This window comes from Apodemus sylvaticus, chromosome 3, assembly GCF_947179515.1.
Source record: "Apodemus sylvaticus chromosome 3, mApoSyl1.1, whole genome shotgun sequence".
Lineage (NCBI taxonomy): Eukaryota > Metazoa > Chordata > Mammalia > Rodentia > Muridae > Apodemus > Apodemus sylvaticus.
Genome location: NC_067474.1, coordinates 17,444,726 through 17,472,677, shown reverse-complemented (window position 1 = coordinate 17,472,677; position 27,952 = coordinate 17,444,726). Strand labels below are relative to the sequence as shown.

General features: G+C 37.1%; 1 protein-coding gene and 1 pseudogene across 1 annotated transcript in view; one reads left to right on the top strand and one right to left on the bottom strand.

The window, feature by feature from the left end:
- Xkr4 (XK related 4) overlaps positions 1-27,952 on the bottom strand; it is a 390,630-nt gene that overhangs the window by 143,363 nt on the left and 219,315 nt on the right. The gene's annotated exons all lie outside the window — the stretch shown is intronic.
- LOC127679716 (L-lactate dehydrogenase A chain-like) lies at positions 412-27,687 on the top strand (annotated as a pseudogene).

Genomic DNA, 27,952 nt, shown 5'->3' with positions numbered 1-27,952 from the left:
TCAGTTCGTGTGATTTTCTTACTTTGGAATGTCATGCCTTTCTACATTTCTTATAATCCTGAAATGCTCAAATATTATTCCCTTCCCTGATCCTTGCTTGCTCTTCCAACCTATGAATAAGGTAAAGCTAGGCACACTGTTCATGCCTATTGTTCTTATTCATATTTTGATGAGAGGGTAAACAATACTTTTTTTGGTGATTCACTATGGTCACATTGTATTTCAAAACATGAATTAGCAGGGAATAAAATGTCAAATTTCTATGTCCACTTATCTCTCTAGTTAATGTATATACGTTTACTTTTTCAGTGAGTTTATAGAGAACACATGCAGCACCTACCATTTTGTCTTTTCCCCCAGGTAAATGTAAGCCTGCTGGAGAGTTTTAGATAGAAAGGAAAGGGATCTGACATGAACTATATCATTGTTCATTTCTTGGAAATCAGAAGTCAGATGGGTAAAGAAACAGAGGCATTGGCTTGCACTATTGGAGAAGCCCAGGTGAGAGAAGATGCCAATGATATTCATAGTTTGATGCTATCTGAGGTGGGGCATATCCTAAAGTCTTCATAAGCAGCATTTGCCTTTGAAAGGACTAAATTAAGGAGCAACTGTAATGTCTTTGAACTTCCACAGAAGACTGCTTTATTTCTGGTTCCTACTGGGAGAAAATTATGCATATTCTTGACACTTTGCTGCCACAGATTTAAAGGCTACAAACAGTTCTATGCTCTATGGTTCTCAAGGGCCAGCACAACACACCATTGCTCTCCTAACACTGTGACCTCACAGTAAACCTAATACTATTGCTAGGATTCTTCTGCAAGAAGAAAATAAGAGTTTGGTACAGTAGAGTTTCACATGGATGGAACATGAAATGGAGCCTCCCAACAACATGCAGAATCCTAACATTTAAAAAGAGAATGAGCAAAGGTATCATATGTCTTGGGTAGTTTTCTTAGATTATTTTTAATGTGCTAGAATAAATAACACCAAATTTAGTAACTCAACCATTTTCCGTGAATAGCTTTATGACATAACTACATTCATACACAAAACCAAGTAATTCCCTGTGCCAATTCACAAATAGCTCCTGAAGCTGTCTCCTACTTTACTGCCCTTGGCCTCGGGAAACTTCCAATCTCTGTTCTGTGTTTTTAAACATCTTTCCTCTAGATATTTAAGTACATTTTAAGTATATACCATTTAAGTATACAATATCTGACCAGTGATTTGTTTGTTTAAATTATGCTATTTTTACATTAAATTATATTAAATTACAATTAACTACATTAGTTGTATTAAATTATATTTTATTAATTCATTATTTATTTAAATTAATTATTAATTTATTATTAATGATAGATTAATTGAATGAAATATTAATATCCTTAGGGCTCATTCACACTGTGGTGGGTTCCAAATTTCATTTCTGAAAGGAAGGTTTAAAATGCATGCATCATTACAATAGACTATATTACAATAGACTACTTGTAGCCAATAATGAATGAAGTGAGAAAATATTCCCTAATAAGATCTCATCTATTGTAGCTTGAAGGTCTGGCCACTATGAGGCAGGAGCAGGGGTGGTCATGTGAAGTACCAAGCTAGGGATACACTTGTGTGCTTTATCTTTATCTTTTTTTTAAATCATAGTTATCTTTATCTTTATCATCTTTATCTTTATCATCTTTCTGATTAAGAACATGCATAAGCACTCCACTGAATATGTGCTACTTTACATACAGCACATTATTTATAGAATGAGAGGGGTTAAAGTTCAAATGCTCAGCAGAGTGTAACTGCAATCACAGTTCATTAATTCATTGTAACTTCAGGGGAATGTTTCCAGTATTTGTTAGAGATACTCAAATCTTCTAATGCTCATGTCCCTTACAGAAAGCCTATGAACATCCTCCTGTAACTGGACATAATTTCTAGATTACTCATAATCCAAATTGAACAGGAAGAAACAGCAACCATCTGTGTTGTCTAGCACGTAAGGTAATGTCAAGAATGAAGTGTGCACATTCTGCCCAGATGTGATTTTCTTCCCTTCCACTTTTGATCTACTGTTGATTAAACCCGTTCTATTCCTCCTGAGATTCATCATTTGCATATGCCCATTTCTCCTTGTATTCGTGACTCTATGATTTCCCCTTAGATCACTTTCAATACTGACATGTGACTTTTTTAAAAAGTGCTAATCCTCAATTTGGCTTCTAAGATAGAACATATTAACTAAATTATAACAATCCCCACTTCATGTTTAACTACATTGTAACCTAGAATCATGGACTGAATAAGCAATTGGGATTTAGAGATCAGTTGTCAGGACTACAGAACTCATAAATAGAGCCTGGACCAAGATCCCAGGAATTCTGATGCCAAGACCTCCAATCTTTTACCATTGCCCATCTGGTTTTAGTAATTATAGAATGGATCACACATAAAACTCACAGAATTAATTACATGTTTCTGTCTTCTACATGCTTTCATTTTAATATAGCCGAGAGAAAATTGATGCTAAGGTGAAGAATTATAGACCTAGATAGACCATGGATCACGAGACTAGCTCTAGGATTCTGGAATGAAGACATATTTTTTTTTTAGCTTGAGGTTTCATTGTGTAATTTTTTAAAAAAAATATGCTGAAATCATTAAAAAATAAGATGAATTATATGCATAAGCTATCAATGAACAGTCAGTGATGTCAGATATCTTTTAGAGTAAGTCTGATTGTTTCATGAGTTAACTAGAAAGTATCAAAGATACCCTAAACTTTGGATTTTCTCTTTTATTATCTGATATTCATCATCTCAGTTAAAGATATATTAGAGCCACCTTATTATCATGAGTTGCAAAACCTTTAGACAGCCATAGCTCAGTCTCTATCTTCTATCTTTTCCTTGGTATCATATATAAACATCTATCCATCTATTCATCCATCTGTCTATTGGTCTGTCTGTCTCTACCTATAATTTACCTACTGCCACCTGTCTATTTATTTAGTCTATTATCTATAATTATCATTATTACCATTAATCATTGATATGAATAACTGAGATGCTGCAGATTCATTGTAACTATATATTTATTTGATGAGGGAAAAATGGATAAAGGCCAGTCCTTGGAAAATAGACTTTATATATCAGCATTAGCATGATAACACTGGACAAGAGTTTATTCCTCTTTGATACTAGGTGTTATATCAGACAATCTGGAGTTTTTGTACATGAAGTTATAAAAGATAGTATCTGCTTTAAAATTGTTGCACAGGATAGATGAGAAGCTGTTTCACGTTTATTGAAACATTTATTGTTTGTTCTTCATTTATATTTTAGGTATGCAGGCCAAAGTGACAAGAACCCTTTTAGAACCAAAAAACACATAGTTGATCTTTTCTGGCCATATGTTCTGGATATGCATACATACATACATACATACATGCATACATACATATAAACATGCATTATGAATATATCCCTAATAATTAAAGGTGATAATTTTGCTTCATTTCTCACTAGACCTTTTGTTTGTGGTCATGTTTATCCAAAAACAGATTCTAGCAGTGTTTCTGGTAGGGTATGGCTTCTGAGTGCTCTTTCAAAGGGGAAGAGCTTTTCAGTTTCTATCCTTCTGAGAAACCTTACATTCTAGGCTTCTTAAGCACCCATAATTATGCTGAGGTTCAGGTCATGTGGAACAGTGGATCTCAGGAAGTTTTCTATTTTTTGTTAGACTAACAAACATACCTCTGCTGTGTATCGTGGTAGCCAGAAACAATAAAAGTAAAGGAGGCATCAAATATTTTTAGATACTCATACTATGTCAGGGAGGACTTACAACAATGCATAGCTACATTTTATTTGACTTAATTACCAAAGAGCATCATTTAAAAGAAGGAAAAGAGTGTGAAAGGTTTGCCATCAGGGGTGAAGTCTTTCTAGACCTATGAACAGATTAAAAAGCATGGACCTTTCATCATTGGAGCTGAGGGATGCTCCTTGTAAGCCCTCTTTGAAATGTTACTGTATCCAGCTCTTTGGAAGAAAAATCAGGGAAAAGACATTTATCTTCCTTCCTGGTCATTCTTTTTCCAGTAGGGTCACTCTCATTATTTATTCCATGGGAAAATATGCCAATGGAAAGTACAGTTTTCTTACACTATCAAAAGCCATCGGGCATTTTGTTCCAATTTTCTCAACAAAATCTCAAACCAGCAATATTTCAATTTCATAATTTTCCTAGTACTGTTGAAGTAGCCACAAACACTCCAATACAGCCCCTACCATGTCATGTACAGAGATATGTTTATGTAACCTACTACTACCACACTACTGGCAACATCAACTTAGGTGGCAGTTTGAAGATAGAAATTGCATTGAATTCTTAGCTCCTTTTAACCAACCACCTTTATTTTTTTATTGGATATTTTCTTTATTTACATTTCAAATGTTATCCCCTTTCCCAGTTCCCCCTGCCCTCATGGATACCCCCTATCCCATCTTTCCTCTTCCTGTTTAAATGAGGGTGTTCTTCCATTCACCTCACTCCTACCTCCCCACCCTCAATTCCCCTTTTCTGGGGCATATATTAAGTCTTCATAGGACCAAAGACCTCTCCTCCCATTGATTCCTGACAAGGCAATTGTCTATTACATGTGCAGCTGGAGCCATGTGTACTCCTTTAATCAACCCCTTTCAAATGTGAAAAGCATGCTGGAGCCAGGTATGGTGTCAAAGGCACGTAGTCTTTGCTATGCTACTCAGGAGACTGAGATAGCTGCATTTCAAATTTAACTCCTGCCTTGGCTACAGAGAAAGTTCAAAGCACCCTGGACAACTTAGCTAGATCCTTTCTCAAAAACACAATTTTAAAAAATTGTGGGATATAACTCCATGGTGGAGAGATTACTTTAGCACACACAAAATTCAATCCCCAATTTGGGGAAAATATATGCAACCTAGACTCAAGTCACAAATTTCAGACTAAAATATAATAAAGCAAGTGTGAAGAACTGTCAGGAGCATAGGTTGTCTCAAGTGTCTGGCTTGTGAAGCATTACATGAATAATGTGTGTTTCACTTAAAGTTCAATGAGGTTTCAGGTAGCTTGTATTTAGTGTTGAGCAAATGTTCTATTAGATTCTGAAATATGAATAGCTGAAACAGGAATAACTCTGAAGACATTATACATATGCATTCTAATACTGAATTCTCTGTCATTAACTTGTGACACATTAAGCGGTTAGTTAGCTGTTAGTTAGCAGCTGTTATTTTTACTGCCTGCAAAATAAAGTAAAATTTGGCTAAAAAGCTTTAAAGAGACATCATTAATAAACAATGATCGCAGAAAGCACTATTTTCTTCGGTTGCATGGATACAAAGCTTTATAAGTAGAGTTATGCTTATGAAACCTCTATGGCCAGTACAATCATTATTTGCTATCACAGAAAGTTCCCCATTGGGCATGGAGGGAATCACAATCATACCTTAAAGAGTGGTGCATGCCTATAGTCCCAGTTACTAAGGTAGCTGAAGGGATAGCATCCTCAGGCCCTGGAGTTTACATAGCAAAGTTATGTCCCACTACCACCCTGAAAATAAGTAGTCATTTCCATATCATTCTGGAAAACAGTAAGCTTGCTTGTAAAATTCTGTCTTGCCTTTCTATGTTAGAAACTTGCCAACTGGCTGTTACTTAAAGAATAGATTCTATTTGCTATTAATCATCCAAACAGAAAAGTTGTACATTTACTGGATGAGGAAAAAACTGAATAAGTTGATCTAACGTTTGACACCAACATTAGGATCACAGTCTTGTGAGGAATGATGGGACTCTTCCTCCCACCACCACAGGACCAGATGGACCTGTGACCCACACTGGAGTTCCTAACACTATCCTATTCCCTGTTGTTATTGTCACAATGCCTGGCTGCTCTACCTTTCATCAGCAGTACAAAACCTCTCCCCAAATAATTAGTGGTTTGCCATGTCCTTCCCAGAGGGCATGCTGTGAATATTCACAGGAGGAAACACAGGAAAACAGATTCTGAATCTTCCTGGAAATCCTTGAACCTGACAACTATTTCTTCCTTGAATTACCTACATTTTCTCCCAGAGAAAGCTACATTGCTTCTCCAAATATCCACATTTTAGCTCTTTCTTCATCTGGTCAGCCACGAGGCTGTATTTCAGTCTATTTTCTCTCCCATTAGATAGAAAATAATCAGATTTAGTTTGGGTATCAAAGAACATGGATCTAGTAATAGCTATGTTTCATAGTATGCACCCTGTCTGTTTGCATAATACAGACATTTTGTATTTGATAGGGACTCTTTTTATTGATTTCAAATGTATTTTGTGAAAATTCAATTCATCTATGGGATGCTTTTTTGTCTGTTTCATTTTAGGCATACCTCCTGTACAAAAATATCAGTTTAAAAAATATTTCCTTTCATGAATTTCCCAAACCTACAGGCAAAAAAAAAAAAAAAAATGGAGATTTTCTGCTGCTAAGTAATTTCTCTGGTAATCAGTAGTGTAGTTACAGTATCAGGGATAGCATGGGATATCCAACTGAGATAGCATAAGAAATCCCTGAATGTGGAAAAGATATGTAATTCATCATAATGATCTTAGCTGTACCTCAGATAATAAAGAACAGTTCTTTAATGATTTTTGAGACAAACTCCCATTAGGTAGCCCAGGCTGGCTTCAAATTTGATGTTTGCCTGACTTTACTTCACACATGTTGTGGTTGTAATTGTGTGCAACCATGTCTGTTCCAAATTTACTCTTTTCTTTCTAAAGCACGTCTGTGTAATGACATTTTAATTTAAAATGCATCTTTAAATGGAAAAAAAGAGTTCTGAAACAAATACAGCAGTGACTGGTGTTTGATACTGGCATGGCAGCTACTGTTAACTGAAGCCCTCTAATAATTGTGGTCATTGGCAGAAATACTTAGCTTTATTTCTAGAGGGTAGTTAACCATATTTATTCATGATAGAATCAGAAGCTTTGGTTAAGCCTGGTTTGATATATTTTACAATAAGCAGGGAAAAGACTCTCTCTTTCCCCCCTCCTTGCCTCCCTCGCTCCTTCTCTTTGTCTCGCTCTGTCTCTCTCTTTCTGTCTTTCTGTATGTGCAAGCATATATATAGCGATTTATTCTGTTAAAAAGTCAAAACACTTTTCCAACAGTTGTTTAGCCTTGATTTTAGCAGATCTATGGCATGTATCATCTTAAAACATAACTGAAAATTTATCATCCTGATGTACCTGTCTCATTATGTCTACCATTGATGATGCAGGGAGGAGAGGTGGGGAGCATGTAAAACTCGGGCTTCTATATTTCTAGTGGCCCTGGAGCCTTGTATGAACTATCTACATGAAGATGGATATTATAGGGATGATTTGGCCAGTAAAATACCAACTTGCAAATGCTTAGAATTTTAGGGCATCTGTGTCAATACCATTTTTAAATTGCCAGACCCTGTCTGAATGGTTCAAGCTATTTAGGTTCAAAGGCAATGACTTTTTTTTTTTTAAAGATTATTTTTACTTTGATTAAAATTTAATTAGTAAGTATCCATTCATTCATCTATTTTAGGAAAAGAACTTAAAACTCTCTCCAAAATCATGTCTGAGTTGAAAATGTAAATATAGTGGCACTGAAAGACAATGACTAAAGGCTCTTGAGTCTGGACAGAATGCTCTGGCCAGGAGGGATGCCATGTGAACAGTGTTCCCTCCTGATATCCGTGAGCCTATCTTGTGAGCTCATTCCCCAAGGAGGTCATCAGTCACGCCCTGGGTAGTAAGACTCAGAAGGAAGAAGGATAAGGCTCCTTCTGCCCTAAGCTTTTATTGGATGACTTAGTCTACAATTTACTATAGTTTTCTTCTTCTTGCCTAATCTAAAGACTCACTAAAGTACTCTGAGGCCCAATTTATGAGTTGGTGATGCCAGTTTATAAGGAAGAAAGTACACACTCATGTTCTGACGTTTAGCCGCCTTGCCCTATACCTGGACTATTCCTGGAAATAGCTTCATATAGCATGGCAGAGATGAATTCTAGTTATTTTCCTGTCTTATTTGCGCATCAACTATGCTCTCAACTGGTGTAATACTCCAGGGAAAACTGTCAGACTAAAAATGGCTTTATGAGTTTGACAAATGGATTGTGAAAAGCAAATTGTTTAACAGGTGAGTTTGAATGATCCTCCTATCTAAACACTCTAATTGCCAGAGTCTTTTCAGGAAAAAACAACAACTTTGCTGGCTACTTACCAAGGTAGTTACTATAGAGACTTCTACCCTCTGCTCAGATTGTATCTTAGACCAATAGTTCAATTTTTTAAATTGTTTATTCTTTTAGTAAACATTGCTACAAATTAGAGTCAGTTGAGTAGGAAGCCTCACCTGAAAAACTGACCTGATTGCCTTCATTGATGCAGGATTATCCACTCCCCCTACTTCCGTGTATGGAATGACATTCGGATAGATGTCTTCTATACACATCTTTATATTAATTAAGAGAGGTTCCTAGAAGCACACATAATAGTGTATTTTCTCCCTCTGCACCCAAGTGTTTCAAATGTGCCATTCACATTTTCAGTGCAGTGCTCAAAACATCAAATCATTTCCCAGTTCTGTCATTGTATCTTGATTCTTCAGATTTTCTAGTACCAGGTTCACTCTAAGTGGTATCCCCTTGCACTGAGGTGTGAGTTTCATCCATGCAGAATTCTTTCACTGGGCTCTGCATGCTCACAGTTCTTATGGACAGCTCCATTCACATAAAGTCCAAGAACCTCCCTGTAAACTTGGCTCAATTTTTCCCAACTTTTGTCCATTGCACAGGAATTATGATCTCTGAAGTTTCTATTATATTTGATTAGCTCATGGAAATATTATTAATGTTGATGATTTCTAATTAATGGATAGAAAAGAAGCTTTGTTGTGAATGCTGACTCTGATCCATTGCAGGCGACATTGTGGAGGATTCTGGGGTAGCCACTGAGCTCCCTATGACAGGTGAATGACATTGCCCATGAATGAGCAGGAGCTAGTGCAACAAGATTTTACTTTGAGTCACTTTTTAGTCCTAACTTTCTCATTACATTGACATGAAAGTAGCAATACAATGGCTTTCCATCTCCTTCATGTCTAATAAGCTTAAATATTGAGTGAACAATTAAAATTTAAAGCTTAAATATGAAATTCAAATGTACACATGTACACTCATGTGCACATACACATGTACAGTATATTAAATAACTTAACAACACTATATACTATGTAAGCAGAGTGGAAATTACACTTCTATTAGTTGTCTGATCACAGGTAATTATATGAACAATAGAAAATAAAGAGTTTTTACATTTTTCTTGTTTGTTCTGCTATTCAGATTTCTGTGAGTATTGTCCTTCCTTTTGTGTTGGATGTTTTTTTATTATCAACTAGTACCTGCTGAATGATTTTATTTAGATTCAGAAATCAATCAAGAAAGACAGTATATGAACATGAATTTTCTTTGGATGCAATCTGAACAGTCCGTGTTTCTTGTCATATGTTTTACTTTGTACTGAGGAGTCAACTCAACATCATCAATTAAGACTTGCTTTTGTCTTATAGATGAGAAAGGAAATCCACTAGATTTAGTGGGTGGTTTTGGTTAATTAAACAAAAACAACAGCAAAAATCTAAGTCACATATATTTTCCTGAACATCTGTTGCAGATTTTTGAAAACTGACTCATGATGATGTGTTAAATATTAAAATTAATGTAAGATTAATTTAAATTTATAGGGCAGCTTTTCTTAATTTACTGTCTAGCACACAATTTTTAGCAAGCTGTATAAATAACAAAGACTGCCTACATCCTTCTGTTGTTTCACTGTGGCCCAGTATATTAAAGTTTAACTTGTTAAAATTTTTTAAAATTAAGATACCATGTAGCCCATACCTAGACATTAATTTAGCACAAAATAGCCACTACGGGAAGCTGCAGGGACTCTTCTGAGCAGTGTATGGATGCTGACAGTCTCAAAGCCTGCTCTGCTACTTAGCTTTCTAGATAAACACATGTGATGAAGCAGTGAAAAGCCACAGTAACATTCTACTAATACACAGATGGAAGAAATGCTTTCCTTGTTTCATTATCAGTCTTCTCAGGAGTATGATGAAGATCCTGTAATCCAGTCCCTCTGATTTATAAAGAGCCAGCAACATGGGAAAATTAGGTCATGTATGAAGGTCACAGTAAGCAGGAGGTTCATACTATCTCCACATAGCCAGACCCAATTCCTCAGCTTACTGAATTTTCAAATTTATGTTATACATTCAGAAAAATGTATATTACTTTCCTCAAAATTGACATTTGGCCTTCTTCTGTTAAAATTGCACTTGGGTGCAAAATATTATGCTCCTAACACGACTGTGATACACTGTCTAGGTTAGAGGCAGCTTTCAAGGCTGATCCAGGAAGGAAAGGCTGGGACTGTGGTATGGAATCTAATACCAAGTTATTTCCTAGTTAGTGGTTTCTTGGAGAGCTCCACATTAAGCATCATCTAAAGAATCTTAACTTTGGAACTTGATAACAATCAAGGATGATTTTTGGTTTTTCTAAATCAAACTACTGAGTGTAGTTACATCATACTTTTTGCTACATTGTACCAGGCTTCTCAACACCTCATCCCCATCTATTGAAACCATGTACAAAGTTTTGCACAGATATAATCTAACAGCATCCTGGTCTCTTCTGTTTGTCCAATGACTTAGAAACAAGGTAAAAACACCAAGCTATTTACCCAGGATTGACTAGTGAGGATGAAGGACTCATTCTCCTCTCCCTCCCTCTGCTGTGTGTATGATCTGTTTCCCACCCTGATGACCAGGTGGGTTGTGTATTATGAGCTGCTGTTACTCCCTGCCTTTCCTCTCCTCCTACTCTCTGGAACACAACCCTAAGTAAGCCACACTTCTGCTTCTCTCTGGCTCTGCTTTGCAGAGACCTCGGATAAGATGTTTACCACTAGTGAATCTACAGCTGCATTTTTCTCAAGAGTTTCATTGGAGGGGGAATGAGGAACATAAAAGTTGTCCAAGTTAAATATGCAAATTTTAAAAAATTGAGAGTACAGTTAACATTTTGAAAAACAGTTTCTTTTTTATTTTTAAAGGTAAATATCTCTCACATGCACAGACTTTTTTTTTTTAATATCTTCACAATTTTACACTTACTGCTCAGCTAACTGTACCATACAGGGCATGCCAAGTTCTGGTTAGCTCTGGGGCTCACTTTTGTTTGCAGCCAGTGTGGGCTGGAGACAAAAGTGGAGTCACGCCTTTCAAAGCAAAGGAAGATATTTCATATTGCATATGACAGCCAGGTGACAAGATACTACCTGTTTGACTTTTTCTCATAACACAGTGAGACAAATATCTCCTCTTTTCTGTCAAGAATAAAAAACAAACAAGCAAAGAAACAACAACAACAACTAGTTTGCTCTTCTCAGGAGAAACATCAGACATAGGGCTATGGAGAGTTTATAACTTCCTTAGAAAGCCTATATCGAACATACCTCCCTAACAGTTCTATATCACAGAAACTTTTATCAGGCATCCCTTATGTCCACCCATTTTTCTATAACTTGCCCCACTCTATCTCAGTTCTTTCTCTCTCATCACTACCTGATTGCTCTTCTTCTCTTTCATCTTTTCCCTCCCCACCCCTCAAATTTTTAATACAATCTAATAAGATATTTCCCCCTTTGCCCAGGTGTAAATTGAAAAAAGAAGTGAAAAGCATATAGTCTGGTACCTGACTCAGAGTCAAGTTCATCACCCACTCGAGAGGCCTGTGATTGTTAGCTGACAAATGTGGCCTTTAACCACTGAATGTCTAAAGGCATACCGAGTTATCCACAGACCTCCTGAGGTAAAGAGCAAGTAAAGCATGAGTTAGTCAATAAGATCCTTGAATCCAGTTTTACCCCAGAAGCTCCATATTCATATTTCTAGGAAGCACAATTTTCTATCCTAATGAGCATGATGGTGGAAGGGCATGGACACCGTTCTCAATGATGAGTAATATGGTGTAGCGTTGCTATGACTTACAAGAGATTAGATTAGGAGATGGGTTGGATCAGATAAGACCAAAATGTCTTGGAAAATGGCTGGCTCTGGCTGAGTACACTATAGATGTACTTGAATTATACAATATGCAGACTGGCTTTGCTTGGAACATAGGTGATAGATCGTGGGATCTTCTGTCAAGAGCCTGGATTGAAGGACATCCAGCTGGGAATGTGCAAGAGGCGGAAAGCCTGGTATTTTCCAAATGGCGAGACGTGGGAAGAAGGAGAGAGCATCTCAAGGCCATTGAGAAAGCTGAAGACATTATGCAAATATTGGTTAATTACCAGTGACATTTTTGGGACACTGGAGAAAGTGGGCTACCTGGTGTGAGGGATTAGTCTTTTCTTATTCACTATGTGCCATTTCAAGAATGATAAGTTTGGACATGGAATGTATATGTGACAAATGCAGAGGACAGAACCCAGAATGCATGCTTTCTTTCTCAGGGTTTGTAAGACACGATTGTCACACCATGCTTACATTTTTATTGCAAAGCTTCGTCTCATTTTCTGCTGCTGAAAACACTATGAATTTGGCAATCGGCATCCTATTTTTTGCTGGCTCAAAGGTCAGGCATACTTTACTTTCTCCATTTAAAATGTCACAGAAGTCAAAGTTATTATGGGAAATATTTGTTTTCACTCATATATTTGCTACAATCTTATGTCAAACATGGCTCTTTATGTCTAAGGAATGTTAATTTAAGATGAACACAATTACTAAAAAGGCATTTTGCTACATTTAAATTTATTAAAGGAAACAGTGCTATTTGATTGCAAGGCCTTGTTAAAGAATCATTCTGGTGAAGTATAGCCTACAGGCTATTCAAACTGACAATAACCTTAATTATGAAACACTAGAGAGGTTTATTTTAAGTCCAGTGTGACCTCCCTGACACCTCCAGCAATGAATAGATAGTACTGTTGGTTAGAAAATGAAGGGGACATTATCTTAAACACAATGCTTTGCCATTGGTTATGTTAAGAACACCTCTTTTCCTTTCTTCCTTTGACTCAGGGGCAGTATAAAAAAGACCTTAAAAACAGGAAATAAATTACTGTTTTGCTTTCTTTAAAGCAAAGGATTTTTGGCAAATATTGCACACATTTTATTTTTTTAAAAAAATGGGAGGAAAACCTAGCAATTTCAAAAAAAAAAATCACCCTATCATACGTGCTACATAGATGAAGGTTCTGCTGGTTTCCCTGCTCTGTTCTCTTAGCTCCCTCCATAGTCTGCACTCTGTTGTTATAACAGAATTCCTAAGACAAGCTAATTTGTAAAACAAAAAGGCTTATTCTGTCATACAGTTCTGGAGGCTAGCTAGGTTGTCCAAAATCTGTCAACCCTATCCAGCAACAAAATATTTTTAGGATTAGGGGTCACAAAACTGCAACAAAGGGTTGCAGGATAAAAAGGGTTGAGAACTGTTGCTTCATGACATATATCCTACATGACTATTTTTGGAGGCTATTCTCCTGGGATGACTGGCTTCTCAGGTTTGGCTTTTTGTAAAGCAATATCAAATATAAATATTCATGTGGGATGAGCATCATCATTGCTCCTGAAAATCACATTATTAATATTTCATCTAACTACTAACCACCGTCATTTTCTGGCCTTCCCACGATTTTTTTTTTTTTTTGGCTTTAAAAATTCAAATCAACTAGGCATGGAAGCACAAATATAGGCTTGTAGACTATGTTTATAACCCAACCCATCCAGTTTTCATGAATTTCAAAACTAGTTGCGTGGACAGTTGGGCTGGTGCAACAGCTAAAGTTACATTTTCAGTTATAATTACTGGGCTTAAGAGATCTAGAAAAGAAAAATTCCTCTAACCTTTAAACTCCACTTGCCCATGGACAGATAAACAACATGGAATCCTGGGGCTGTTGTTCATGTAAGATAACAAGCCATATGCTTTCACTTTCCTAAACAAGGTTGGCTGTCCAAAATGCACAGAATATGCTTGATCACATGTAGGTGGGTGGGAGAACATAGGTAGAGAATATGCCAGGATGTAGGATTGCTCTTGATTGGACGAAGATGGTGAGTATGTAGCCTTGTGGGATTTTCCTTTCTAAATACTGCACTAAGGTAATTTGCAGCCATTCTCTGCTAATCCCAGGTATAGATTCAGTGTCTCTTGTTCTGTCCAATATTTAATATAGTTTGCTTCAAATTGGGATCATAAATTGTGGTAATGGTCTTCTTCACTCTTGGAATTAACAGATCTTGCCTTAAATATTTTATATTTGATTTTTAATCTCATTAAATAAATAATAGTACAATCCCATGCATCCTATCAGATCACTATGGAGTAAAAGAGGTCTTCAATGGCAACAAAAACAACAGAAAGCCCACATACACATGGAGCCTGAACAATAATCTACTCAATGACACCTTAGCCAAAGAAGAAATAAAGAAATAAATCAGAGACCTTTTAGAATTTAATGAAAATGAAGGCACAACATACCCAAATCTTCAGGACACAATGAAAGCAGTGCTAAGAGGAAAACACATAGCAGTGAGTGCCTCCAAAAAGAAAATGAAGAGTGCATACACTAGCAGCTTAACAACACACCCAAGAGCCCTGGAACAAAAAGAATCCAATTCCCCCAGGAGGAGTAGAAGACAGGAAATCATCAAACTCAGGCCTGAAATCAGTCAAGTGGAAATAAAGAAAACCATACAAAGAATCAATGAATCCAGGAGCTGATTCTTTGAGAAAATCAACAAGATAGATCAACCCTTAGCCAGACTGACCAAAGGGCAGAGAGAAAGTATCCAAATTAACAAACTTAGAAATGAAAAGGGAGATATAACAACAGAAACTGAGGAAATTCAAAAAATCATCAGATCCTACTACAAAAGCCTGTACTCAACACAACTGGAGAATCTGGAGGAAATGGACAATTTCCTAGACAGATACCGAATACCAAAATTAAATCAGGACCAAATAGATCATCTAAACAGGCCCATAACCCCTAAAGAAATAGAAGGGGTCATAGAAAACCTTCCAACCAAAAAAAGCACAGGACCAGATGGCTTCAGTGCAGATTCTATCAGACCTTCAAAGAATACCTAACACCAATACTCTTCAAACTATTCCACAAAATAGAAACAGAAGGAACACTACCCAATTCCTTCTATGAAGCCACAATTATGTTGATACCAAAACGACACAAAGATCCAACAAAGAAAGAGAACTTCAGACCAATTTTCCTTATGAATATTGATGCAAAAATACTCAATAAAATTCTTGCCAACCGAATTCAAGAACACATCAAAATGATCATCCACCATGATCAAGTAGGCTTTATTCCAGGGATGCAGGGTTGGTTCAATATACGGAAATCCACCAATGCAATCTACTACATAAACAAACTCAAAGAAAAAAAACCACATGGTCATTTCATTGGATGCTGAAAAAGCATTTGATAAAATTCAGCATCCTTTCATGCTTAAAGTCTTGGAAAGAACAGGAATTCAAGGCTCATACCTAAACATAGTAAAAGCAATATACAGCAAACCGGTAGCCAGCATCAAACTAAATGGAGAGAAACTTGAAGCAATCCCACTAAAATCAGGGACTAGAGAGGGCTGCCCACTTTCTTCTTATCTTTTCAATATTGTACTTGAGGTCCTAGCTCAGGCAATTAGACAACATAAAGTGGTCAAAGGGATACAAATTGGAAAGGAAGAAATCAACTATCATTATTTGCAGATACTATGATAGTCTACCTAAGTGACCCGAAAAACTCCACTAGAGAACTCCTACACCTGATAAACAACTTCAGCTAAGTGGCTGGTTATAAAATCAACTCAAGCAAATCAGTAGCCTTCCTATACTCAAAGGATAAGCAGGCTGAGAAAGAAATTATGGAACTGACACCCTTCACAATAGCCACAAACAGTATAAAGTACCTTGGGGTGAGTCTTCCCAAACATGTGAAAGATCTGTATGACAAGAACTTCAAGACTCTGAAGAAGGAAATGGAAGAAGACCTCAAAAAATGGGAAAACCTCCCATGCTCATGGATCGGCAGGATTAATATAGTTAAAATGGCCATTTTGCCAAAAGCAATATACAAATTCAATGCAATACCTATCAAAATCCCAACTCAATTCTTCATAGAGTTAGAAAGAGCAATTCTCAAATTCATCTGGAATAACAAAAAACCCAGGATAGCTAAAACTATTCTCAACAACAAAAGAAATTCTGGGCAAATCAGTATCCCTGACCTCAAGCAATACTACCGAGCAATAGTGTTAAAAACTGCCTGGTATTGGTATAATGACAGGCAGGCAGATCAATGGAACAGGATTGAAGATCTAGAAATGAACCCACACACCTATGGCCACTTGATCTTCAACAAAGGGGCTGAAAACATCCAATGGAAAAAAGATAGCCTTTTCAACAAATGGTGCTGGTTCAACTGGAGGTCAGCATGCAGAAGAATGCAAATTGATCCATCCTTGTCTCCTTGTACTAAAACTCAACTCCAAATGGATCAAGGACCTCCACATAAAGCCAGACATTCTGAAGCTAATGGAAAGGGAACTGGGGAAGACCCTTGAGGATATCGGTACAGGGGGAAAGTTCCTGATCAGAACACCAATAGCTTATGCTCTAAGATCAAGAATTGACAAATGGGACCTCATAAAATTACAAAGTTTCTGTAAAGTAAAGGACACCATCAAAAGGACACATTGGCAACCAACAAATTGGGAAAAGATCTTCATCAACCCTACATCAGATAAAGGGCTAATATCCAATATATACAAAGAACTCAAGAAGTTAGACCCCAGAAAACCAAATAACCCTATTAAAAAATGGGATACAGAGTTAAACAATGAATTTTCACCTGAAGAACTTTGGATGATGGAGAAACATCTTAAAAATTGCTTAACTTCATTAGTCATCAGGGAAATGCAAATCAAAACAACCCTAAGATTTTAGCTTATACCAGTCAGAATGATTAAGATTAAAAACTCAGGAGACAGCAAGGATGTGGAGAAAAAGGAACACTCCTCCAGTGCTGGTGGGTTGCAAATTGGTACAACCACTCTGGAAATCAGTCTGGCGGTTCCTCAGAAAACTGGGCATGCCACTTCCGAAAGATCCTGCTATACCACTCCTGAGCATATACCTAGAGGATTCCCCAGCATGTAATAAGGATATATGCTCCACTATGTTCATAGCAGCCCTATTTATATAGCCAGAAGCTGGAAAGAACCCAGGTATCCCTCAACAGAAGAATGGATGCAAAAACTGTGGTATATATACACAATGGAGTACTATTCAGCCATTAGGAACAATGAATTCATGAAATTCTTAGGCAAATGGATGGAGCTGGAGAACATCATACTAAGTGAGGTAACCCAGTCTCAAAAGATCAATCATGGTATGCACTCACTAATAAGTGGATATTAGCCTGGTAAACTGGAATACCCAAAACATAATTCACACATCAAATGAGGTACAAGAAGAGCGGAGGAGTGGCCCCTAGTTCTGGAAAGACTCAGTGTAGCAGTATAAGGCAAAACCAGAACAGGGAAGTGGGAAGAGATGGGTAGGAAAATAGGGGGAGGGAAGGGGTCTTATGTGACTTTTGGGGAGTGGGGGACCAGAAAATGGGAAATCATTTGAAATGTAAAAAAATAATAATAATAAAAAGAAAAAGAAAAAGAAAAGAAAAGCAAAAAAAAATAAGTAATAGTACCATCTGAAACAATGCAAGAATGCTCACGGCCATCGTGTTTGTACCAGCAAATGGTTTGTACATTAACTGTGTCACATAGTATTGTGCACATAGTATTACTACAAATTGAAGATAAAGCAGTTGCACTTATAAGTGAGACTAGGGATAAGATTTAAACATACATTATAGCCTGAATAAAGTATGTTGAGAAAAAGTACTTCCAAGATAATTGTGTCAGTGGTGAGGGAAAGACACACAGCTCTATACTGTCTGCCTCACGAGGCTGGGGACATCCTCTGATCTTTCAGGGATTTTAATTCAGGCCAAATCCAGGATTCGTAGGTTCACTGTGAAAACATATTTCAGTACTAGCCAGGTAAGTACAAAAGTAGAGAGAAAGGGAAGGGTTCACTGAGGAAGACATGCCCAAGAAGTGCTATGTCCTGAGGGGCTGTCGAGAAAGATACACCCAGCTTTGGAACAGGCTCCTCAAGGGAGAGCGTAGTTGATTGTCTCAGAATTACAACTTCCATCTCAAAATATCATGGAGAAACTATTTCTCTCTTTCTTTCAGTAAGTGATATAGGATGTCTATGGAGATGTCTTGGACGGAAATACTTTCTGATAAAAGTCAGGAGCCATCAGGGCTGCAAAGAGGGAAAACTGCAAGTTTATAGTTGAAAAGGAAGAGGGCCTTGATCAATTGTTAATTATGTTGAAGTTCTTGCTTCTCTGCTGGGGAAGGATTGAACTGGATTCCCAAATGAGGCCTTTTCCTCCCTGCTCAAGCCAATGTTGTTTCCCAATCTTTCTATCCTGTTAGCATTTAATTTACACAACACTAAGAAAAATGCTTTAAATTAAGCAATCAATTGTCTGTATCAGGACTACAAATACGTAATATAGTAGTGATGAATTGTATAGGAATAAGGGATATTAAATTAAGAAAAGAAGTTATCACTCTAGAGGAAATCAAGATGGGACTGAAGAATTATAAAGATTTTATAACCCTGAGAATAATTTTTAATAGGTGTGTAGGCTCATTTTCTGTCAATTTATCACAAGTAAGCTCATCTGGAGGAAATGAATCTTTTTAAATTTAATTTAATTTTATTTTTTATTGAAAAGGGAAGTAAACACTTTATGATAAAATTAAAGATTTACATGGAAAATATTTCAAATAAACATATTAAAGTTGACAATTTTCATGGAAAATAGACATGTAAAACCTTGATAAATTAACTGAAATATAAAATAGAAACATTTTTTATAGAATTGAGGAATTACATAGAAAATATTTCTGATAAAATTGTAGAAAAATGTAGAAAACCGTGTTAGAATTGAAGATTATCATGGAAAATTTTATATAGATATAATAATGATAGGCATAAATGTATCCTAAGTTGATTGAAAGTGGAATTATAAACATCTTCTGATAAATTTGAAGATTTACATGGAAATATTTCTGATAAATTTGAAGAAGTATATAGAAAAACATGTTAAAATTAAAGATTAACATGGAAATTATACAGATAAAATGATAGGCATAAGGATAATTCTAAGTTGACTGAAGGTGGAATTATAAACATTTTCAGATAAAATTGATGATTTACATGGAAAATATTTCTGGTAAAATTCAAGAAATATGTAGACAAACATGTTAAAATTGACTATTTTATGGAAAATTTTACATATAAAATGGTAGATATAAAAACTCTTTCTAAATTGATTGAAGGTGGAATTAGAAACATCTGTGAGAAAATTTTTCAAAGATTTACATTGAAAACATTTCTGATAAAATGGAGAAAATATATAGAAAGACATTAAAATTGAAGAATATCATGAAAAATAATGCAGATAAAATGGTAGACATAAAACATTACTAAATTAATTAAAAGGGGAATTACAAACATTTTCTGATAAAATTGAAGATTTACATGGGAAATATTTCATTAGTCTATGTATTTTATTCTCTATATCTTCAACAAAATTGTAGAAGAAAACTTCCCTAACCTAGAGAAACAATGGAGTTGAGTCCATTGTTGTTAATGGATATTAGGGAATAGTGATTGTTGCTTCCTGTTATTTTTGATGTTAGTTTTATGTTTGTGTGGGTATCTTCTTTTGGGTTTGTTGGAAGATTACTTTCTTGCTTTTTCTAGGGTGTAGTTTCCCTCCTTGTGTTGGCATTTTCCATCAATTATCCATTGTAGGGCTGAATTTGTGGACAGATATTGTATAAATTTGGTTTTATCATGGAATATCTTGGTTTCTTCATCTATGCTGATTGAGAGTTTTGCTGGGTATAGTAATCTGGACTGACATTTGTCTTCTCTTAGGGTCTGTATGAGATCTTCCCAGGATCTTCTAGCTTTCATCGTCTCTGGTGAGAAGTCTGGTGTAATTCTGATAGGTCTGCCTTTATAAGTTACTTGCCCTTTTCCCCTTATTGCTTTTAATATTCTTTCTTTATTTAGTGAATTTGGTGTTTTGATTATTATGTGCCAAGAGGACTTTCCATTCTGGTCCAGTCTGTTTGGAGTTCTGAAGGCTTCTTGTATGTTCATGGGCATCTCTTCCTCTAGGTTAGGGAAGTTTTCTTCTACAATTTTGTTGAAGATATTTATAGGGTCTATACCTATGATGCTTAGGTTTGGTCTTTTCATTGTGTTCTGGAGTTCCTGGATGTTTTGGGTTACCAGCTTTATGCATTTTGCATTTTCTTTGACTGTTGTATTCTGTTGTTGATGCTTACATCTATGACTCCTGAATTCTTTCCAAGGTTTTCTATCTCCAGAGATGTCTCACTTTGTGATTTCTTTATTGTTTCAACTTCCACTTTTAAAACCTAGACGGTCTTGTTCAGTTCCTTCACTTGATATTTTATGCTTTCCTGTAATTATTTAAGGGATTTTTGTGTTTTTTCAAGGGCTTTTGCCTGTTGACCCATGATCTCCTTTATTTCTTTAATGGATTTTTATGTTTCCTCTTAAGGGCTTTTACCTGTTGACCAATGTTCTCCTGTATTTCTTTAAGTGAGTTATTTAAGTCTTTCTTGAAGCCCTCTATCAGCATCATGAGACACAATTTTAAATCCAACTCTTGCTTTTCTGGTGTGTTGGGGTATCTGGGACTTACTGTGGTGGGAGAACTGGGTTCTGATCTTGCCATGTGGCCTTGGTTTCTGTTGGTAGGATTCTTGTGCTTGCCTTTCGCCATCTGGTTATCTCTGATGCTAGTTGCTATTGTTGTCTCTGGCTGGAGTTTGTTCCTCCTGTGGGCCTGTAAGCCTGTGTGCTTACTCCTCTGAGCTCAGAAGTGAAAGCACTGCTGGGAGATCTTTCTCTCCTGCACAGAAGGCTGTGGAGTTTCCAAGCTCTCTATGTTCCTAATCTGGAGGTTCAGAGATACAAGTTTCTGGCTGGCATGGAGATCCTGAAGAATAGTGGCTATGAGGAAATGAATCTTTATCATGCAAATGCTTTCATAGGACTGGTTTGTAATTATTGGGTAGGGCACTTTCCTTATTGATGATTAACTTGGAAACACACAGCCTATTGTGAGTGATACCATTCCTTGGAAAGTAGTTCTAGAGTGTATAAGGTAAATGAAAAAAACACTGAACAAGCCAGGAGAAAGAAGCCAGGCAGTAGCATTCATCTATGGCCCCTGCATTAGGGCCTGCCTCTAGGTTTCTGTATTGGAATTCCTGTACTGACTTCCATAAGTGGTGGACAATAATGTGGGTTGTAAAGCCAAAATACAAGCCCATTCTTCCCAATTTGTTTTTGGTCATGATGTCATATCATAAAAATAGGAATTTTTACTAATACAACAAGTGAGAGATTCAAACTCATGAGCTGAATCACAGTAGTTTATGGACTTTTTCCTCATGGTCATTGAAAATATTTTTTTCAGAATTAAAGTTTAAAACATTGTTGGGGCCTTAAAGATGGCTCAGTTGTTTAAAAAAAACAGCCCATACTTCTCTTGCTGTTCTTGTCTGATTTCAGTTTCCAACACTTATTTCATCAGCGCCCACATGTGGCAGCTCATAACTGCTCGTAACTCCAAACACAGGGATGCGATACTTCCGCTAGTCTCCTAAGGCACCAACACTCATTTGCACACGCCCTCGCCCTCACAGAAAAAACATACTTATGGTGAGTAGATAGAGAAGAACGACACTATAAAGAAGACAGAAAATTGTATAAGAAATAGAATACAGTATCACAAAAGTCAAGGTCATTTACCTCAAATGCAGTCTTAAATGCTCAACAGAAGAGTGGATGCAAAAAAATGTGGTATATCTACACAATGGAGTACTATTCAGCCATTAGAAACAATGAATTCATGAAATTCTTAGGCAAATGGATGGAGCTAGAGAATATCATACTAAGTGAGGTAACCCAGACACAAAAGGTGAATCATGGTATGCACTCACTAATAAGTGGATATTAACCTAGAAAACTGGAATACCCAAAACATAATCCACACATCAAATGAGGTACAAGAAGAAAGGAGGAGTGGCCCCTTGTTCTGGAAAGACTCAGTGAAGCAGTATTTGGCAAAACCAGAACGGGGAAGTGGGAAGGGGTGGGTGGGAGGACAGGGGGAAAGAAGGGGGCTTATGGGACTTTCCAGGAGTGGGGAGCTAGAAAAGGGGAAATCATTTGAAATGTAAATAAAAATATATCGAATAAAAAAGAATAATTTAATAAAAATTAAAAAAAAAAGAAAATGAAGACAAACTGTTCTCACATAATTTCCTATGAGGAGATCACTGTTCTTTTGGAGTGAAAACTACTTACATGAAATTGTTAATAGAGGCAATCGAGAGTACCTTAGTGATTAGGAAACAACTGAGAAGTATAGAAAACATGAGGTAATCTGCAGATGGCTAGAGGGATGGAGGGGTAGTTCAATATGCTTCTGGGAAAAGATTCATTGTTTATTTTGATGAGAGAGAAGTGAACATTTGGGAAATGGAGAAGGAATTCTGTTAAAAGAACTCAAACCAACAAAACGGCAGAAGATAATCTATGTAGAAGTGCTTTTAAAAGGTAGGACAAGGCCATGGTAAATGAAGTTGGGTAGAAGACCTGGACCCAGTAGAAGGGAGATTATCCTCTTCACCCCCTCTAGCAGGGAACCACAGAAGCAGAGGCAGTGAAAGAGAATTTTGATGGGGAGCGAAAGGATTTCCTCTGACTCTCATCTGTAGAGCAGTGTGTTAGGACTGTCACAATTCTTGTGCATGTGGAGTTGAATTGATCAAAGGCTACAGTTATTAAGTAACATCAGCAGTTATTTGAGGTGGAGGCCCTAATTTTGACCAGATCTCTTTGTCCTGCTAGAAGCATTCTGATGTTCAGGGGGAGTTGGCTTCATCTAGGACTGAGACTCTTGTCTCTTGCAGGTGTAAGACAAAGTGTCTTGTGATTAGGAGATCCTGCTAAGAGCAGGTTTTTGAGGGTAAGAAAAAAAGGGTGGATTGAGAGTTCTTTTAAAGAATCTCACAGAGACTTTATTTTATTGTGCTTGTTGTCATAACCTACCTCTACTTCTCAGCAGTTGATGCCGAGTATTTTTCCTTTTTAGAGTTTTAAATTTCTTTTTATAACTTAATCCATATATTAACACATTGTGTATTATACTCCAGCCCATCCTCTTTGAATTTCTTCTTTGCAGCTAGTTATCTTTCTTCTTTTGTGTCTTTGTGTGTGTGTGTGTGTCTTGGGCTTTCAAGTTGTAAGGAAGACAGTCAAGTAGTTTGGCATTTTTTTCCTCACTGAGATGATTTGTCGTTTGAATGGACCATTAGATCTGTTGTTTTGTACAGGTTAAATTGCAGTTTTACAACTTCTGTGTTTCCAGTCAATGACTGATAAAGCTCCCTAGCCTGCCTAGCCTGATAGTATCCATTGAATGCATTGACTGGTGAGTCGTTAAGCCCTTGAATTCTGCAGTAGATGGCACAAGGAGATTGAGTACTGAAATGGATGTGGAGATGAGAGAAGTCAAGTTTCATTTTCCAGCAAGAAACTGAGCATGGGGATGTGTGCTTAATGACTCCTGTTCCAGCTCTCCTTGGTTCTGCTCTGCCAGTGGATGCTACCTCCTCCTGGTGATCCTGCTTGGCTCAGAAACATAGAATCTACAGCACATGACCAGAATGATGAGCTTAACTTCTCTACTACCTATCTGGGAAAATTACGTGAAAAAATGATATATGCTTCTTGATCATACATATGTTATATATCATATATAGTGTATATCATTGAATTATAAAGTAAAAAGAGATTAAAGTAGTCTTGCTTAGTGTGGATGTTTAGTACTTTGCAATGTGTATTATGCATGCACAATTGCTGCTCTGTTTTGATGGGGATATTTTCCATGGTGTCTGTTATGTAGCCAAATCTTTAAATGCTGAAGTATCATCTATAAAATAACATTGTATTTGAATAAATCTCACGAATATCGTACTGTATATTTAAATCAAACTCTAGGTGATTAAGATGCCTCACGCATTGGAAACACCTTTTAAATTCTTATATTGTTTAGAGAATAACGGTCAGTAAAGACATCTATCTATGTCCAGCGTAGAAGAATGTTGTTTTAAAATATTCTTGACTGACAGAATTCACTGACATGTGACACATGGATACGGAGGAACAACTGCATTTTATATTGCTTGAGTTTCAGCATAATGCACTCCAACATACTTTAAACTCCTTAGGGGAAGGAATCACAACTTAACTTTCTTTTGGTGAGTGGTGACACATTACAATTGCATGCCCAGAAATTGATATAAACAATCAAATTTTTATTTCCTAGTATTATAACAGAAGGACCAAGAGGAATATGGTGAATGACTTCAGTATGTGACTTGTTTGATGCTTAACAGTGCACATACCAAAAGGGTGACACATATCATGTGTGCAATGAATACTTATATTTTGTATCATTTTATGCTAATGTTTAAATAGAACTTTTGATTTTTACAGTAAAATGAAAATTCATGAAAGAATATGGAATAGTGAAGAGTTCCTTTTCTCCTTATTGTGAAGTTGATGATTCTAACTGTAGGTTTTACTATTCTTTTGAAATGTTCTTATAAAAATATCAGAGAAAAACTAGCTTATGTAAGAGTTCCTTTGATATAACTTGATTAGGAGTCTTCCCAATCCATTTCTCTCTCTGTCTTTCTCTAGTATACGATGTCACCATGACCTTAATTGTTTTATACAGGAAAAATTAGCTGCAGAGAGAGCAGGCTGCCATAAAGCTATATATAAAAAAAGAACAAAATATCAGACAACTTAACAATTTCTTAGGAATCCTTTATTTGCCCAGACAAAATGTACTGTTCTAGAGCTTTCCGATCCTATGATATTAATTTTAATTTTGAAACCAAGTACTTTTATCCTCAAATGCTCTTTCTTGCTTTGCAGGCATGTCCATTATGTTTGCTAAGAGAGAAACTTTTACGTTTGAAGCTTTTTTTTTGGAAGTCTGGTAGTGGCCGTTGTATGACATGCTAGTGCACGGTGGCAATAGGGATGGGGCCTTGCTTCTGTCTCAGGCAGCATTCTTGGTGTGCGCCTTCCTAAAGTCACTGAAAGCTGCTTCAGGGCAGCAACAATTCTGTGTTCTTCTTTGTAGGAAGCACTCTAGCACAGCATGATGGCTCAGGACACAGCAGGATCTCAGTGAACACTTTGAGATTGCAAGAGCAAACCTCGAACAAGATGCTTCTCACTTGACAAAAGAGCCAGAAAAATCCTCCATCATCATGCTTTACCTGCTCCTTAATTTGGGGCTGTGAACTGATGCAGGGTGAGACAGTGTTCAAAGGAATAGATTAGAGTCACTGAGGTCAAGTTATATTCTCTACACAAACCAAGTTTCCTTCACTTTTCTCAGTCAAATAATAGGTACTAAGTATAGTGTGTGCATTCCTTGTCTAAAATACATGGGAAAGATTTGGGATCACATTGTTTTATGTTCAAGATTTGAGACTAGTTGTATGCACACACATATTAAATGAAATATGTTAGAGATCCAAATGTAAAGTTCATTTATATTTTGTGGATAGCTTAAACTATAAGGCATCAAAAAACTTTTGTTGTTATCAAACAAAACCACTTTGTTGTTTTGTGATAGTCTCACTCCTGTTCAGGCTGGCCGTGAGACCATTATGTAACCCCAGGAACTCATGGAAATCCCCCAGACTTGAGCCTCTCAACTGTTGATATTATAGACATGAGCCATTACTCCCACCACAAAGATAACTTTATACAATATTTGGAGTGAGTTTGTCAGCACCGTATAACATAAGGCCAATTGTGAAACTTCCTGCTTAAATTGCTATGTGGTCACTCAAAAAATTTTAGATTTCAGAGAAGTACAGGCTTTGAGACTCAGAATATTCAAGCTGTAGCCAACATCTGCTGATGTTTGAAGTATTTGCAATTTTACTTCTGCCATCACTGATCTCGGGATTTTCTGTTCTTTTGATAAATATGTATTACAATTCAAATAAAACAACAACAAAAGATCAGTTCATTTAGATGCAGATTAGTCTGAGAAATCTTAAAATGTTTTTGAAATATTCATGTATTAAAAAGGGTTATAGGATGATATTAATAAACAGTATGAGAATGGTTAAAATTTAGGTCATTTTTTTTCAAGCACACAGAAACATTAAAACAATGGTTACTAGAAAGCAGAGGTGGGAGTGTCGCCGAGCCCAGGCCACACAGAGGCCCCCTGCCCACCACTCCCCATCATGCACTAGCACTCTCAAAAGATTCAAAGTCCAAGACTGCAACTCTCAAGGATCAGCTGATTGTGAATCTTCTTAATGAAGAACAGGAACAAGATTACAGTTGTTGGGGTTGGTGAAGTTGGCATGGCTTGTGCCATCAGTATCTTAGGATACTGGATGGAAGGAATACTTAGGAATACTAGGAAGGAATTGGCAGATGAACTCGCCCTTGTTGATGTCATGGAGGACAATCTAAAGGGACAGATGATGGATCTTCAGCATGGCAGCCTTTTCCTTAAAACACCAAATATTGTCTCCAGCAAAGATGATAGTGTAAGTGCAAACTACCAGCTGGTCATTGTCACAGCAGGGGCCCATCAGCAAGAGGGAGAGAACCGACTCAATCTGGTCCAGCGAGATGTGAACATCTTCAAGTTTATCATCTCCAACATTGTGAAGTACAGTCCACACTGCAAGCTGCTTATTGTCTCAAATCCAGTGGATATCTTGACCTATGTGGCTTAGAAAATCAGTGTCTTTCCCAAAAGCTGAACTATTGGAAGTGGTTGCAATCTGGATTCAGCTCCTGATCACCTGGGGGGTTTACCCACTGAGCTGTCACAGGTAGGTTCTGGGAGAACATGGCAACTCCAGTGGACCTGTGTGGAGTAGTGTGAACATTGCTTGAGTCTCCCTGAAGTCTCTAAATCCAGACCTGGGAACCAATGCTGATAAAGAGCACTGGAAAGATGTTCAAAAGCAGGTGGTTGACAGTGTGTATGAGATGATCAAGTAGAAAGGTTACACATCCTGGACAACTCTGTGGCAGACCTGGCCAGGAGCATAATAAAGAACCTCAGGCAGGTGCATCCTGTCTCCACCATGAGTAAGGGTCTCTGTGGAAACAATGATTATGTCTTCCTCAGTGTCCCATCTATCCTGGGACAAAATGGAATCTCAGATGTTGTGAAGATGACACTGACTCCTGAGGAAGAGGCTCACCTAAAGAAGCGTGCAGATACCCTCTGGGGAATCCAGAAGGGGCTGCAGTTCTAAAGTCTTCCCAGTATCCTAGCACCTCACTATCCAGGCTGAAGTAGGAGACCACACACTTCTCATCTGAGCTGTGATTGGTGGTCTGGGGAAAAATCTCAGTTCCCACAGCTCTGCCCTGCTGCCAAGTGGTACTTGTGTAATGGTAAGCTGGTTAGTGTGACAGTCCCACTGTCTCAAAGACACACTGTCAACTGTGCACATTTCAGTAATATCGTGAGCCTGCTGCATTGCTGTCCTGTGCACCTCACCAAACACACCTAGGCCA